Raw genomic sequence first — 16,783 nt, 5'->3', positions numbered from 1 at the left:
TCACAATCACTAAACAGCTTAATTTGCAAACTGGACAGCTGCTGAATAAAAACGTTAAAAATACTCAAAAACCACAAATAATAAAAAATAAAAACCAATTGCAATTGGTATTAAGACTATTGCTTCCTACATAGATGAACAACTCCTTTAAATGCCTGATGTTTTCACCTGAATTTTTGAGTTTTTTTCTAAATGAATCTTGAAATCTTTTATTTCCAAAATTCTAATTTGTTATTTTTTATTTTTGTTGCGGAAATTAAAATTTTGATCAATGGGCCCCTCATTGTCCAACATTTTTTACCTTTAGCTGGTGGATAGGCACAATGTCAGACTGGGACACCAGGGGCCCACCAAAAAACCGTACACCAGGGGCCCACACTCAGGGGCACATTTACTTAGGGTCGAATATCTAGGGTTAATTAACCCTTGATATTCTACCATCAAAGTAAAATCCTTCGACTTTGAATATCGAAGTCGACAGATTTACCACATTTAGAACGATTCGAACGATTTTAATCTATCGATCGAACGAATTTCCTTCGATCAAAAAAAGCTAGGAAAGCCTATGGGGACCTTCCCCATAGGCTAACATTGATGCTCGGTAGGTTTTAGGGGGCGAAGTAGGAGGTCGAAGTTTTTTTTAAAGAGACAGTACTTCGACTATCGGATGGTCGGATGGTCGAATAGTCAAACGATTTTTAGTTCGAAACGTTCGATTCGAAGTCGTAGTAGCCAATTCAATGGTCGAAGTAGCCAAAAAAATACTTCGAAATTCAAAGTATTTTTTATGCTATTCCTTCACTCGAGCTAAGTAAATATGCCCCTCAGTATTTATTACTTTACATACTACAGTTATGGGACCTGTTATCCAGAATGCTTGGGAACCTGGGGTTTTCCCGATAACAGATCTTTCCTTAATTTGGATCTTCATACCTTAAATCTACTAGAAAATCATGTAAACATGAAATAAACCCAATAGGCTGGTTTTGCTTCCAATAAGGATTAATTATATCTTAGTTGGGATCAAGTACAAGCGACTGTTTTATTATTACACAGAAATCAATATTTGGATTATTGGATTATAATGGAGCCTATTGGAGACAGCCTTTCCTTAATTCAGAGTTTTCTGGATAACAGGTTTCCAGATAACGATCCTATACCTGTATAATCTATTATTCCATCTATTTAGCCTCTTTGTTCTTATAGAAATAGGGAATGGCCATGAAATAGGATAAATGTTGAACAGCATGAGGGTCCACTGATACCTGGGCCCACCGGGAATTTTCCTGGTATCCCGATGGGCCAGTCCGATACTGGATAAACAGAATAACCAACACCAAGAATGTCACCATCTCGCTCTACTGTTTCCATCTTATTCTTGCTACTCCTTCTGCTCCACAGCTTGGCCCTGCTAAATGGGGAAGGTCCCTTACCCCCTGTTCAACATAGAGGGGTTTGGAGGCAGTTAAAATTAGATTTTAGTCCTGGAGAGCTAGCAATCCAATGTGGACATTTTCCGAGTAACTATACTAATCTGGCGCCGGCCTTCCCTAAATAAACAATGTGCAGGACAGCTGTTTTAGCAGCCGGAGGGGGAACACTTCATACGATGATAGAATGAGAGCAATATAAACTTTTCACTGAATGTTATATAAACAGCAGGTGGACCAATTCAAGAAAAACGCATTCGTTTTTAACTAATTCCAGTATCTCGCCGGTTTCTCATCCCTAGTGCAGCTGAACATTCTACACCCTGGAAATCTCTGCAACCCTTGAGCTTTGGTAAGTGCGTTGGAGATTCATAACCGGAGAATTCGATTTAATTATGGAAACAATAAAAAGCGAAAAAGAAACTCGCCATTAGCTTATAAGCAATCCAGTACATTTAAGAAGATTTTACGTCTGCCTTAAGAGATTAAAACATTTTTTTGCCATAATAATCATTTTCTGGGACTTTTATTATTACTGTTATCCGGCATTTATAAAGTGCCAACTCATTTGCCAGTGCCGTAGAATAAGATTAGGGTCTCATGAAATCAAAGAAGTCCTGATATAGATATAGGGCTTATCTAGAACATTTTATACTTATAGTTTAATAAAAAAAATAAGATAATGTGATAAGACAAAGCTGAATGGATCAGTCCGAGTAGTAAAGAATATACAGTTACCACTGTGATATCAAAAGTACAGGTATGGGACCTGTTATCCAGAATGCTCGGGACCTGGGGTTTGCTGGATAATGGATCTTTCCGTAATTTGGATCTGTATACCCTAAGTCTACTAGAAAATCATGTAAACATTAAACAAAGCCAATAGGCTGGTTTTGCTTCCAATAAGGATTAATTCTATCTTAGTTGGGATCAAGTACAAGCAACTGTTTTATTATTACAGGGAAAAGGGAAATCGTTTTTAAAAACTTGGAGTATTTGGTTATACCGGAGTCTATGGGAGACGACCTTTCTGTAACTGGGAGCTTTCTAGATAACAGGTTTCCGGATAACGGATCCCATACCCGTATCTTGAAATGCAGGGAAGAGATTAAAATGGTTAAAAGCTATTTTATGGTGAAGGGGTTGTGCACATTTAAATTAACATTTTCGGGGTTTATCAAAATCTGAATTTTTCTGATTATTTTATTAAAAAAAAAGTTGGACCAATCCACGATTTGTTGACCTTATTTATTATTGAAAAAGCTCGATATAATAGGATCAGGGAAAAAACTCAATAAATTCTGAACCGTACGTTTTCTTCTGATTTTTTTCTTGAATTTTTTTAGCCTTTTTCCTGAAAAGCCTGGATTTCTCAGATTTTTGCCCAAAATAGTCGGATTTTCAGACTAATTCCAGCACATACCATAGAAACTTCCAAACAGGATAGGGACCTCTCCCATTGACTTATATAGAACCTCGGCAGTCGGCAGGTCTGAAATGGCGGATTTTCGTTTTCAGACTAAAAATTTGAATTTCATAGTAAGAAAACTCAAATTTTCGGAGTTTTTAGCATTCTTTAATAAATAACCCCCTTAGTATGATGCAGAGCGTGATTTTCCCAGACACTTTGAAATTGGTTTTTATTTTATTTATTATTATGCCCAGGTTTTGAGTTACTTTTTTATTCGGCAGCCCTCCAGTTTGCCATTTCAGCAATCCGAAACTCTAATTTTGACGCTGGCGTTAAAGTCACTGGGCATCCGAATAGTTTGACACGTGACAGTTTTGACGCGAGCAACTTTTCCAATGCACGTCCAAATTTTTTCAACACCTTTGGCGAAACACGGAAATTCTCAGCGAATTCGCGACTGGCGAATTTATTCGCCCATCCCTGCCTATTTATTTTATTTTTGCATTTTGGTGCAATTTCGGGACTATTGATGTATCCATATATCAGTCTACCGGGTTGGGGATTCTGAGAAATACAACTTGACGTTTTATGAACTGTGATGAGTTCAGAATTTGACTTTTGAGCCTAGAGATATATTCAGGCCTCAGTGCCTGTTAGCTGACAGTTGCAGTTGAAACAGCTGAAGGGGCAGGACAAAACATCCCTAATATATCTGAGTTGAGTTGAAGAAATCTGGATTTGCTTAATAACTGTAAATCAGCAAGGAGGCCTACATCAGTTTTGTGTTCAGCAGGATCCTCATTCCGTAGCTTATTCTTTTAGTTCGTTATGAAATCAGTTTGGGCAACAGATCCCAGACAAAGATCATTGCAAGTTCCCTTATGATTGTTATTAAAGTCTGCCTTAATATTATTATTATTAATTATAATAGGAACAATTAGGGGCAGATTTATCAAGGGTTCGAAGTGAAAATTCAAAGCAAAAAAAAATCTAATTTCAAGCTATTTTTGTGTACTTCGACTATCGAATAGGCCAAAGTTAGATTCGAATTTGAAAAAAATTGATAATTCGAATCTCAAATCTAAAACCTGACGATTAGTGATGGGCGAATTTGCGCAGTTTCGCTTCGCGAAATTCGGGAAACGGCGAAAAATTCCGTTTTTTTTTCTACGCCGACGTCCGTTTTTGACACCGGCGCCCGTTTTCGCGGGCGTTTCGCGAATTTATTCACTGGCGGTGAATCGCGCAAATTCACTGCGAATTTGCGCCTGGCGAATAAATTCGCCCATCACTACTGACGATTGCTGTTTTAGCCTATGGGGAACCTCTTACAACCTATTCAGAGTCATTCGGTGGACTTAATTTAAGTTTTCAGGGTTAATACTTCAATTCGATCGAATGCGCTAAAATTTCGATTCAATTCGAATACAGCCTATTCACCTGAATTTAAAAACGTAAATTTTTAAAATAAATTTCGATTGGTCTTTTTTTATTCGAATTTCGAAGTTATCGGAGTTCAAAAAAGCTCCTATTAATTCGAAATTCGGCCCTTGATAAATCTGCCCCTCAGCATACGTATTTTTTTCCTCCTGAACTTGACAATAATATTAAAAAAAAAATCAGTAAGTACCCATGTGTCGTTCTTAAAGACCTCAACCAAAAGTAGTTTAAAAAAAACAAGATTATTTAAGGCCGTTTGAGTTTCATTGATTTTTTATATACATTCTAATTCATTGCTTTCAGCAGTCAGGCTCCAGTTGTTACTAAGGAGTTACTAAAGTTTTCCTAGTACAAGTATGGGACCTGTTATCCAGAATAATCAGGACTTTGGGTTTTCTGGATAACAGAACTTTCTATAACTTGGATCCCCGTACCTTAATTTTACTAGAAAATGATTTAAACATTAAATAAAGCCAATAGGCTGGTTTTGCTTCCAATAAGGATTAATTATATCTTAGTTGGGATCAAGTACAAGATACTGTTTTATTATTACACAGAAAACGGGAATAATTTAAAAAAATTAGTATTGGATAAAATAAGTATTTAGATAAAATGGAGTCTATGGGAGATGGCCTTTTTGTAATTCAAGGATAATGGGTTTCCAGATAATGGATCCCATACCTGTACAGGTATGGGTACTGTTATCCAAAATGCTTAGGACCTGGGGTTTTCTGAATAACGGATTTTTTCGTAATTTGGATCTTTGTACCTTAAGTCTACTAGAAAATCATATAAATATTAAATAAACCCGTTAAGCTGGTTTTGCCTCCAATAAGGATTAATTATAGTCCTTAGTTTGACAAGCAAATTTAAAAAAAAAAAAAGTGGATTATTTGGATAAATAGGGTCTGTGGGAGACGGCTTTTCTGTAATTCAGAGCTTTCTGGATAATGGGTTTTTAGATAATGAATCCCACACCTGTAAATAAAAATCTATAACATCACTTTTACGGTGTGGGAAAATAATTTCTTAATTTCTGCTTTTCTCTGTATCCTCTGAATTCTGAACGATTTCAATAATTCTGGGTTTTTATTGTTTTAGCCAGAGTTTAGTTGCTAAAATGTAGGTGGAAATACATTGTAATAAGATATTTAATAGTAATAAATAATAATTATATTAATAATAATAATGCAATAATTGCATTTCTGGGCTCGGTTATAACGTATCTAAACAGTGAGGTATGAAAAAAGGCAAATAATTCAAACATGCCCTCGAAAAAGAAAAGCTGTTTAAAATACGACAATTATTAAGGGTAATTTTTTGCTAAACGTAGCTTGTAGTTCGTGTAAACGACAGACCCGCAATATGAAGAAAAGCAAGTTTCTCTCTGGACAACCTTTTATTTGAGAGTAAATATTACTGCAGAGCTCACAGGGCGATACAAAGCAAATCAGTAACAACCGATTTATAAAACCAGTACAATTCTGACATGTGAATACAGAACGCTTTGCATATTACTGTGTGTCGAGTATATATTACCTGCAGCACATCCAAATGAAAAACAACGTTGCAGCGGTGCCGCAGTCTAACAGTACAGAATGTTTATATAATGTGTTTAACATACAACATTTTCAGAAGGATAGTCCGTTCCTTAAGAGTAGCACTTCCCATGAACAATAAAAGCCATACAATAATACAGTCAAAAGTTTGTCACAACCATTTATCATCCAACACTCTGTTCAGGTCACCCATAGCTTATATTATGGTTACCAATATAAAGAAACATATTGAGTAACAGTCACTGTTGTAGGTCAATGGTTACACAGAGCAGCAAATATCTCCCCCTATATGGTCTTCAGGCTGGGCCCCTTAGCTCATAACAAGGTTACATATATATAGAAACATTGGGGTAACAGTCACCCTGCTATAGTTCCAGGGGTACCCAGGGTACAAATAAGCACTCACCCCAAATCTCCCCCTAACTGGCCTTCAGACTGGGCCCCCTTAGCTCATAACAAGGTTACAGATATAAAGAAACATTGGGGTAACAGTCACCCTGCTATAGTTCCAGGGGTACCCAGGGTACAAATAAGCACTCACCCCAAATCTCCCCCTAACTGGCCTTCAGACTGGGCCCCCTTAGCTCATAACAAGGTTACAGATATATATATAAACATTAGGGTAACAGTCACCCTGATATAGTTCCAGGGGTACCCAGGGTAAAAATAAACACTCACCCCAAATCTCCCCCTAACTGGCCTTCAGACTGGGCCCCCTTAGCTCATAACAAGGTTACAGATATATATAGAAACATTAGGGTAACAGTCACCCTGATATAGTTCCAGGGGTACCCAGGGTAAAAATAAACACTCACCCCAAATCTCCCCCTAACTGGCCTTCAGGCTGGGCCTCCTTAGCTCATAACAAGGTTACAGATATATAGAAACATTGGGGTAACATCCTGCTATAGTTCCAGGGGTACCCAGGGTACAAATAAGCGCTCACCCCAAATCTCCCCCTAACTGGCCATCAGGCTGGGCCCCTTTAGCTCATAACAAGGTTACAAATATATAGAAACATTGGGGTAACAGTCACCCTGCTATAGTTCCAGGGGTACCCAGGGCACAAATAAGCACTCACCCCAAATCTCCCCCTAACTGACCTTCAGACTGGGCCCCCTTAGCTCATAACAAGGTTACAGATATATAGAAACATTGGGGTAACAGTCACCCTGCTATAGTTCCAGGGGTACCCAGGGCACAAATAAACACTCACCCCAAATCTCCCCCTAACTGACCTTCAGACTGGGCCCCCTTAGCTCATAACAAGGTTACAGATATATAGAAACATTGGGGTAACAGTCAACCTGCTATAGTTCCAGGGGTACCCAGGGCACAAATAAACACTCACCCCAAATCTCCCCCTAACTGGCCTTCAGACTGGGCCCCCTTAGTTCATAACAAGGTTACAGATATATAGAAACATTGGGGTAACAGTCACCCTGCTATAGTTCCAGGGGTACCCAGGGTACAAATAATCACTCACCCCAAATCTCCCCCTAACTGACCTTCAGACTGGGCCCCTTAGCTCATAACAAGGTTACAGATATATAGAAACATTGGGGTAACAGTCACCCTGCTATAGTTCCAGGGATAGGAACTACTAAGTACTTATCCTAACTAGGCTTCAGGCTGGGCCCCCTTTACGTATGACAAGGATAAAGATGCTGAAAAACATCATTGTTACAGTTGCTCTGCTACAGGTTCTTAATTCACTCTTTTTTTGTCTCCCCAGTGAAGGAGACCAGCCATGAAGACACAGGGACCGGAAAAACCTGAACCTGCACCTCATCTGAACCTTCATCTGAACCTGAAGACTTATCCATGCTCATGGTTAATTGAGAGCATAGTTGATCATATTCTTCAAGTCTATGGGAAACATAGAATTCAAACATCTAATTCCCATATGAGATGTCATTACTAACCTCCATGGTTACGGAATTACAAAGCATAAAATTTCCCTTGTTATCTTGTGTTATTTTACGTCAGGACTGAAGTGATGGGAGGAGAAAAGCCTTCCCTGTACAAATTGTGGTAGACAGATGGAGTTATCTCCCAGATGTAGTATTTGAGGCCAGGTGTTTCAACTCATTAGTCCACTGTGAATAGTAGTTATGGGAGGTTCGAGTAATACAATTGTACAGAGGCTGACGGAGCAATCAAGCTTCTTTAGACAGTTGTCCTCATGACGTTGCCTCTTTAAAAGTAAAATCTCTATTTCAATCTAGAAGGCTGCTCTTGTCTTATTCATATTTGGTGTCCGCAACATTTGACTTGACAAGTGTTCCTGAACTAGACCTCTAAGCTGTGTACAAAACAAATGCACAGAACTTTCTTGAACTGCTTAAGTGTAAGGAACAGAGGTGGAATTAGGCTCACATTGGGCCATCGCCCAAGCCCAACAGAACAGAAGTTAGACATAAAAGTTCCGTCCTGTAGTTATGAAATAGTAAGACTTTTTTTTTTTAAACATTTACCCCATGGCAGTCACCCTTAACAATCAATCAGCGGTAGAGCCATGATCCAAATTTACCGCTATGAAAAGTGTACCAGTGTGTATAGAGATATAGAGGGTTATTTATCAAAATCCGAAAATATCTCATTATTTTCTGAAAGCTACTCCGACCAAATCCGCACAGGTGTTTTCCCCCTAATTTATCAATGCATTTGTCCTCGGAAGAAATCATGAAAAATTGGACACCCAAAAACTTAGATTCTTTTGGATTTTTGCCCGAAAACCACATAGGGGCAGATTTATCAAGGGTCGAAGTGAATTCGAGGGAATTTTCAAAGTAAAAAAATTCGAAGTTCGAAGTAATTTTTTGGATACTTTGACCATCGAATAGGATACTACAACTTCGACTTCGGATTCAATTCAAAGTGAAATCGTTCGAATATCCAACCATTCGATAATCGAAGAACTGTCTCTTTAAAAAAACTTCGATTTTAATAGTTCGCCAAATTAAACCTGCCGAAGTGCTATGCTAGCCTATGGGGACCTTCTCGAGCATTTTTCTACGTTTTTGGAAGTTTTTCGAACGATTTTACTTCAACCGCAGGATACCCAAATTCGATGAAAAAAAGTCCGACTTCGATATTCGAAGTCAAAGTATTTCAATTCGATGGTCGAATTTCGAAGTATTTTTAACTTCGAAATTCGACCCTTGATAAATCTGCCCCATAATCTTCGGATTATTGCACGAAACCAAGGGCAGATGAGGATATGTTTGGGGACTTTTATTGACTTCTACATGAACTCGGCAGGTTCGAGTACTTTTTTATTCTGACTTTTAACACCATCGGGGTTTAATAAATTCTAAAAATTGTTTTAGTTTTTAATTGTGTTAGTTGTTTTTTGGCATTCAGAAAGAACCCCCATAATGTGTATAGTAATAGCTGGTGTCAAAGCAGTGTCTAGCTGCTCATCTCCAAGTTTCTCCATAGCCATTCTAGATATTATCTTTAGCTATCTCCAGATATTTTAGGCAGCTAGTCTTATCATCAAGACTGATGGCAATCCAGAACTTTTTAGGGTCAGGGCTTGCTCAAATTCGGGGAGACTTGTCGCCCGGCAACAAATCTCCTCTTCTTTGGTGCGACTAATCCCCCCGAACTGCCTCCTGCTGGCTAGAATTTAAATTGCCGGTGGGATGGCAATTGGATCGCTTTGTTTTCCGAAGTTGCCCGAAGTTTCCTCGTGAGGCAACTTCGGAAAATGAATCGCTCTGAGTGCCATCCCGCCAGCGATTTACATTCTAGCCGGCGGGAGGCAGTTCGGGGAGACTAGTCACCTCGAAGAAGAGGAGATTTGTCGCTGGACGAATAGTCTCCCCAAATTTGAGCGTGTGTCCTGTTCTGGATCTTGATGATAAGACTAGCTGCCTAAAATATCTGGAGATAGCTAAAGATAATATCTAGAATGGCTATGGAGAAACTTGGAGATGAGCAGCTAGACACTGCTGTGACACCAGCTATTACTATACACTATACATACACATTATGGGGGTTATTTCTGAATGCCAGAAAACGCAAAACTTTTTTAGAATCTATCAAACCCCGACGGTGATAAAAGTCAGAACAAAAAAGTACTCCAACTTGAACCTGCCGAGTTCATGTAGAAGTCAATAAAAGTCCTGAACACATCCTGATCTGCCCTTGGTTTCGTGCAATAATCCGAAGATTATGTGGTTTTTCGGGCAAAAATCCAAAAGAATCTAAGTTTTCGGGTGTCCAATCCGAAAAATGAATGCAAATTTTTCACGATTTCTTTCGAGGACAAATGCATTGATAAATTAGGGGGAAAAAAAACCTGTGCGGATTTGGTTGGAGAATGAGATATTTTCGGATTTTGATAAATAACCCTCTTTATCTCTATACACACTGATACACTTTTCATAGCGGTAAAATCTCCCCGAATCTGAGTGTGTGCCCTGACACTCAGAGGAGTTAGTTAGTGGCTGTTTGTATTATATCGAATTGGGCCTACATGAGGAACAGCTAATTCAAGCTTTATCTTGACTCGACATAGCCAACCATGTTCAATTATACATTGGTGCTTTACTGCATGCTGTGGTGTCACAACAAATTCATACTTTTGCTGATATAATTCTGCAAAATAACTTGGATCGCATTTTACTACAACTGAATTGAGGGCAAATTCAGTAGAAGACAGATATTGAGGGGACTATGCTGGTTTTTCAGTCCGAATTCTCCTTCCTATAAGTTGCTCGGGGGTATTCCTTACATAGAGCTTGTTTTGAGAGAAACTGAGCCGTGATTGACAGTTCTCCATTTACAGCATTGCAACAGCTGAGGCCTTTCCTGCGCTCGGTTTGATTGATTCTACCATGGACTGGTAGAACTGCTTTTTTTTTTGTTTTGTTTTTTTAAACTGTGCCAAATCTTACAGAAAAATAAAATAAAATTGTTTCATGAACCGAAAATGATTACTGGGCATCCATTTAGGATAGATTCGTTTATGTGTTTTGCAAGTCAATAAGAACGGCCGTAAAGGGTCGCAATACAGCTGACCTTAAATAAACACTCTATAATAATTAAAGAGACACACTCATGTGAAAGGAACTTTGTGTCGTCAATTAGCTGACCATTATTCTCTAGATTAGGACATAGGACCAAACAGAAAGTAAGGTGCGGAATTCAAAGTGGCTCCTACAGTTTGAATAAAAGAAAAACTGTAGGAATCTATAAACACTACAAAAATGTTTGCATTGAACGTGATATTTTTAAAAAATAACTCAAAATGCTCTTATTTAAAGGGGTGGTTCACCTTCAGGTTAACTTTTAGTATGTTATAGACTGGTAAATTCTAAGCAACTTTTCAATTAGTCTTCATTGTTTTTTTTATAGTTTATGAATTATTTGTCTTCTTCTTCTGACTCTTTGCAGCTTTCAAAAGGGGGTCACTGACCCCATCTAAAAACAAATGCTCTCTAAAGCTACACATTTAGGGGCAGATTTACATAGGGTCTAATATGGAGGGTTAGTTAACCCTCAATATTCGACTGGCGAATGTAAATCCTTTGACTTCGATTGAACGATCGAACGAAAAATCCTTTTTAATTTTAATCCATCGATCGAACGATTTTTCTTCGACCTAAAAATTGTGACAAAGCCTATGGGGACCTTCCCCATAGGCTAACATGGCACCTCGGTAGGCTTTAGGTGGGGAACTAGGGGGTCGAAGTTTTTCTTAAAGAGACAGTACTTAGATTATTGAATGGTCGAATATTCGAACGATTTTTAGTTCGAATTGAAGTCGAAGACGTAGTCGAAGGTCGAAGTAGCCAATTCGATGGTCGAAGTAGCCAAAAAAATCATTCGAAATTTGAAGTTTTTTTTATTCTATTCCTTCACTCGAGCTAAGTAAATGGGCCCCTTATTGTTATTGCTACTTTTTATTAATCATCTATCTTTTCAGACCCTCCCCTATTAATATTTCATATTCTCATTCAAATCAATGCATGGTTTCTAATGTAATTTGGACCCTAATAATAAGATTGCTGACATTGCAAACCGGAGAACTGCTAAATAAAAAACGAAGTAACTTAGTAACCACCAAATTTAAAAAATGAAAATATTAAAAAATTGCAAATTGTCTCAGAATATCACTCCCTATATCATACTAAAATTTTACTCAAAGGTGAACAACCCCTTTAAGGTAAAGTGAGCTAGAAAATCAAAATAAACGCCCTGCTCTATACATAGTACCCAACCAATCTCCCCAATCAGAAATCAGTACAGTAAAAAAATTCTAAAATCTGCAGAAAAGCAACAAGACTTTTTATTTAGCAGTCTGGTCATTAAATTTGAATTGATATGACTTATATTATATTACATTATTTATATATATATATATATATATATATATATATATATATATATATATATATATATATATATATATATATATATATATATATATATAAGAATCCCCAATCCGGTGCACTCTCAACCCAATGGCAAACAGCCTGGGTGCAGGTCAAAAAAACATGTAATCGATACAAAAAAGCCACACTCCTAGGTCTTATTAGATGAAAAAATAAAAATATTTATTATTCAACGTTTCGGCAACAACACGTGTGTTGTTGCCGAAACGTTGAATAATAAATATTTTTATTTTTTCATCTAATAAGTCCTAGGAGTGCGGCTTTTTTGTATCGATTATATATATATCAATGTAACTCAAAGATTTTGCTTTAGTAAAATCAACGACATAAATAAAAAAAAAAATAGCAGTATTTACAGATACACAGGGGAAATAGCCAGTCGTAAATAACATGAGCCTTTTTGCAAAAAAAAAATCACAAAAATAATAATATAACACTAATATCATCGTCTCGGAAAATCATAACAAAATAATAATAAAGTAAAACAGGAAACGAGTATTTTAGAATGTTTGGGGAATACACAGATATCTTTCAGCATTTAAGGAAAAAAACCCCACACATCCACAAACAGAAGTAGCATTTTTTCCCCCAGTCTCAACGCTTTTGGGGCAATACTGTCATTTTCACACCAAGTGATTTTTTTGTTGTCACCTAATTGGAAGCCTTATCTCCACCTGAATAAAAATGTGTGATGGTCAAATCCCATTAGATCTATCAATAAATCAAAGTATTGTGTCTCTCTCCTGTGAATTAAATGGCAACCAATTGTTTTTCTCTTGCATCGACTGGAGCCAAAAGACCAGAAGGCCTATTTGTTTGTACTGAGGACACCTTTCTGTCAACACTCAACTATTTACTGAATCCACAGGATTTTTCTTTGCATTGGTTCAGGCGTCAAAGTGTTTGTTTAAGAAAATCCTGCATTTTCCTGTTTTAACAATGAACTCACTATCTCACAATCGAGCATTAAAACAGCATTAGACAGCTAAAGCTGGCCGTCGATGTTGAGATTTTTAAAAGATCCGAGACCACGATTATCTCGGAACGATCGTACGAATTGTCCATCAACTTAAAAGACCAATTTGCCATGAAAACAAAGGGGAGCTACCTGCTTGGCCCTGCAAACATAGATACATTGCACTGGGACCAAGAAAGATTTTTTAACCTGGCCGATCAATTTCCTGACAGATGTCGGCCGAAAAATCGTAAGATGTACGATCGTTCAAATCCCACTAGCCGCACGATAATTTCGAAGGATTGGTCGGACTTCACTAAAATCGGTCGTTTGGCAAGAGAAATCTTTGCGTCTATGGGGAGCTTAAATCGTTTGTGTCACTAAAGGTGGCCATACACTATAAGATCCGCTCGTTTAGCGACATCGCTAAACGAGCGGATCTTTTCCCCCATAAGACACTAACGGCAGGGCTATATCGGGGGTAATCTGTCGGATTACGACAGGCGCAATGGGCTCCGACGGGTCGTTGGGAGAAAAATCAAACCTTCCCTATCAATATTGTCTCCAGATATCGATTGGAAAGACCCGTCGGAAGCCTCCATACACGGGCAGATTAGCTGTCAGATTGGTCTAAACGACCGATATTTGCAGCTTTATCTGCCCGTGTATGGCCACCTTTATTCAGTGTTTAATTGTACAGGCTACATATTCATTTAATTGGATCTGTGAGATCATTTTCCTGGCTTATTATATACAATTTTTTATTTATTTTTTTAAACTTGTTATTGGTTAATTGTAAATTGTAACTGTGTGCAGAAAGAAAGGCAGGTAAAATGTAAAGTTTAATTTCATGTTAGCTTCTAATAAATGTGTATCCTGTAATATGTAATACAGGTATGGGACCTGTTATCCAGAATGCTCGGGACCTGAGGGTTTCCGGATAACGGATCTTTCCATAATTTGGATCTTCATACCTTAAATCTACTAGAAAATCATGTAAACATTAAATAAACCCAATAGGCTGGTTTTGCTTCCAATAAGGATTAATTATATCTTAGTTGGGATCAAGCACAAGTTACTGTTTTATTATTACACAGAAAAAGGAAATCATTTTAAAAAATTTGGATTATTTCAATAAAATGGGAGATGTAATTCCGTAATTCAAGTATATTTCATCATTAAAAAATTACTAAAAATATAATATAAAAAACTATTTATAAATGAATCTCAGCTGAAATGATCAAACAAGTATACTAAGTATTTTTTTTTTACCGACAGAGCTAAAATAAAACCCCTATATTTACATTTCTTTCTGAGCTACTTAAGACGCGTCGAAGGTGCTTTTACTGAATATAAAACTGTAAATATTTAAATCATATTACGTCATTATAACATAATCGTTTTTTTCCCCTCTCTACAGAGACTGCCATATTACATTACACATGGCTCTAAAAATATATATAAATTCTGTATAATAATCATATAAAATGTAGTTACACTACAAAATAAAAAAGTAAATAAAAATATTATGGTTTGAGGCACGTTTTAGATGTGTAAATCTTTACCCAAAATGTAATGGAATTGCTTTAAGTGTTACCCTAGAATTGAATTTATATCCATAAGTGATCAATATGTTTAAACGGAAGGAATTTAGGAAATGAAGCTGAGAGAGGGCAGCTCTTTGTTGCCTAATGTGCATTTTATGAACTCACTGAAGTCCGAGGGGATATTATCAAATTTGTCGGTTTGGTCCGAAATGAAGCAATTATTTCAGAATTACAGAAATAAGCCTCGTGCAGAACCCGTGTACATATTTATTGCCAGTAAATCATTTTAAGAAATCTTCTCCTATGAGCAGCTGGTAATATATTTTTATTGCCTCCGTTGAATTAGAAAATATTAAAAAGAAACCTCTGCTGCGGATTAAAATTGAACCAACAGCTTTATCCCAGCCTGCCTGACAAGCCTAAAGATTATTGAATCACATATATTAATTGCGCTTTAATAGAACGATTAGCCCACTTATTGCAAAGTGGATCTGTGTGTTAATCTATAAACGCTGTGTATTTTCAGTGCGGATATTTATAGCTGCATTAGGGATGTAATGGATATATTTCAAGGCTGCCAAATTTTCTCTCTCAACTACGTTGATATTGCGATTTCTGGGGCAATAAAATGAAAGGCTGAATAAAAGGCACAATGGATTAAAATTGCCATGGCGAGTGAGTAATTAAAAATAAATCACATTTATTTGTTCACAATAACTACGTCAGGTCTGGGCTAAAAATTTTTTTTTTTTAAAGACATCCCTGATATTATATATATTGAATATATGTGTAATCAGTTATGTGCACTGGTGTATCATGTTTCTAAATAAAACCGTAATGAAGTCGGCAGATGTGAGCAAAACCGCCACTGATGCCTTTCCATAAGCATTCGAATTCTACCCGGTCAGCTATTCCCCAAAATCATTGTCACAAAACCTCGATAAACACATTTTTTTTTTATTTTTGTAAAGAATTAAATCACGTATTTCTCGTTTTAAATTGTTTCAGACGTTTGCGGACAATATTTTACAATAACAAAAATCGACGTTTCAATTGTGAAACCTAAAATGCGTAAGTATTGCATGAAAATTTAGGAGAACTGCAATCATTTGATTTTAAATTCATTTGTGGGTTCAAATGAGTCTAAAAAATGATAATCTTTATATAACGTTTTTTATTTTGTTATATTTGTGGAAGAACGAAAACTGAAACAGTAGATTCGATGTTTCTCGACTGATGTTCGATCAGTATATTTTACTGGAATTTTTGGTTTTGAGCCACTCGGATCAGATGTGCAGGAGAAAAGTGATATAAAAGCAAACTCTTCAAAATAAATAGAAATCAACAGACATCTAAACCAAGCACTTAATCAGCCCTCTATAAAGTTTTAATGGGAAAAGATTAGATAGCACTTACCACTGTCTAAAAATGAGATTTCCACGTTTCTCTGTTCAACTTCTGTTTCTTTGCAGCTGGTCAGGTCAATAATGATCGTAAGGAAAAGAGCTCAGAATACAGAATTCAGCCTGCACAGCTTGTGTTGTTCCACGCAAATGAGCAGGGAAATATGGAGCTGTGAGGTTGCAGGACTCTCCAGTCTTGGTTCAAAACCTGCGCTTAGTAGTGGAGTTTATTTGGTTTCCTCAGTGGAGAACAACAGAAGGGAGAGAGCAAAATATAAGAGAAGAAGGTTTGGGTGATCCTCCTGTTCAGGTGCTGTTGTGGTGACTGCCCTCTAAAAACTTTAGGAGGGAGGGTAGAGACAGACTGCTCTGGAGAGAGGGGAGGGTGTTTTGGAGAGGAGCGAGAGACAGAAGGAAGGGCTGAATTCACTAAGCTTTCTGCCCTTAACAGACAGGTCTTCATTAGGAAGCAAAACTTCAAAATTCATACAAATAAATATAAATACGGAACCCATTAATTTTTCAGCATTTTATGATTGGATCTTTCGACATATTCAAGTACACAATGGAATTGTACATCAGACAACAGGCCATCTCCTGTTACAAAATAAGTAAATTCAGGCAACCAGAA

At 37.2% G+C, this 16,783-nt stretch overlaps 1 protein-coding gene across 1 annotated transcript in view; it reads right to left on the bottom strand.

Annotated features, from left to right (window-relative positions):
* Window positions 1-16,502, bottom strand: part of eya2.S (EYA transcriptional coactivator and phosphatase 2 S homeolog) — a 121,483-nt gene extending 104,981 nt beyond the window's left edge. The window contains exon 1 of the mRNA XM_018238152.2: window positions 16,166-16,502. The gene's annotated coding sequence lies outside the window, so the exon portion shown is untranslated. The remainder of the gene's footprint in view (window positions 1-16,165) is intronic.
* Between the last annotated feature and the right edge of the window lie 281 nt (window positions 16,503-16,783).

The sequence above is a fragment of the Xenopus laevis genome, chromosome 9_10S, assembly GCF_017654675.1.
Source record: "Xenopus laevis strain J_2021 chromosome 9_10S, Xenopus_laevis_v10.1, whole genome shotgun sequence".
Lineage (NCBI taxonomy): Eukaryota > Metazoa > Chordata > Amphibia > Anura > Pipidae > Xenopus > Xenopus laevis.
Note: the sequence above shows the minus strand (reverse complement) of the source record. Positions and strands in the feature narration are given on the sequence as shown.